General features: G+C 44.9%; 1 non-coding gene across 1 annotated transcript; it reads right to left on the reverse strand.

Annotated features, from left to right (window-relative positions):
* Positions 1 to 215: 215 nt before the first annotated feature.
* LOC119805621 lies at positions 216 to 347 on the reverse strand. The gene has a single exon (XR_005283939.1). It is a non-coding gene; the product is annotated as a small nucleolar RNA SNORA72 (small nucleolar RNA).
* Between the last annotated feature and the right edge of the window lie 583 nt (positions 348 to 930).

Consider the following 930-nt stretch of genomic DNA (forward strand, 5'->3'; position numbering starts at 1 on the left):
CTGATATCAGAATCACCTCAGAAAAAGAAAAACAGTCATTTTACAATTCCCTCACCTGCAGCTGGCATTCGCATTTCCCTACAGCGGCTACACATTCCTTAGTGGGGACAATGATCGCAGCAGCTGCGCTGTCACGCGTCTCGTGATTGCTTAATGATACTGAGACATTTGCCATCATGTGACCGCAGCAGATGATCTATAGTAAATCAGACCCGTGTCATCACCAGAGTTTAGAATACCATAACTAGGGAAACAATTAGGTCTGGGGACACAGCCATGATTGAAGCACGGTCAGTGTTTAGCCTGCCCAGAAGCCTAGCAGACCAGAAGAACGAGGGGGTTTGCAGTCGGTGTTTCCAATGAGTTCAAGCCTTTCGGCCCTTGAGACGTCCTTCCACAGCCACGGTTGTGCCAGTGTCTGCCTCTCCTTTAAATGTCCTTATCTCTTCAGTCGCCATTGATTTCCTGGCCCCATCCTCACACGAGCTTCTTTAGCCTATAATTTTCAGTCCCAGTCCTTACCATAAACTCAGTTGTGTTCTAAATCAGTTCTGAAACAAGGTCATCTACAGAAGAAAGTTGCCAAAGGTTGCAGACATCTGTCCTACTAAGGAAATAGAAATAAAGCAGTAGGCAGTGCTCCTCACAAACTTAACGAAAGTGATAATATCCGACATTTTTACACTGGTGATAGAAATATGAGCCTTTGTACCTTTTTGAAAAATTAATCTGGATAATTCCCATTAAAGTCTAAATGCATTACATATGCCAGGCAGTGGTGACACATGCCTTCTAACCTAGCACTCAGGAGGCAGAGGCAGAGGCAGGCAGATCTCTGAGTTTGAGACCAGCCTGGTCTACAGAGTGAGTTCCAGGACAGCCAGGGATGTTACACAGAGAAATAGTCTCAAAAAAAACCCTAACTAACTA

Source organism: Arvicola amphibius, chromosome X (assembly GCF_903992535.2).
Source record: "Arvicola amphibius chromosome X, mArvAmp1.2, whole genome shotgun sequence".
In the NCBI taxonomy this organism is placed as follows: Eukaryota; Metazoa; Chordata; class Mammalia; order Rodentia; family Cricetidae; genus Arvicola; species Arvicola amphibius.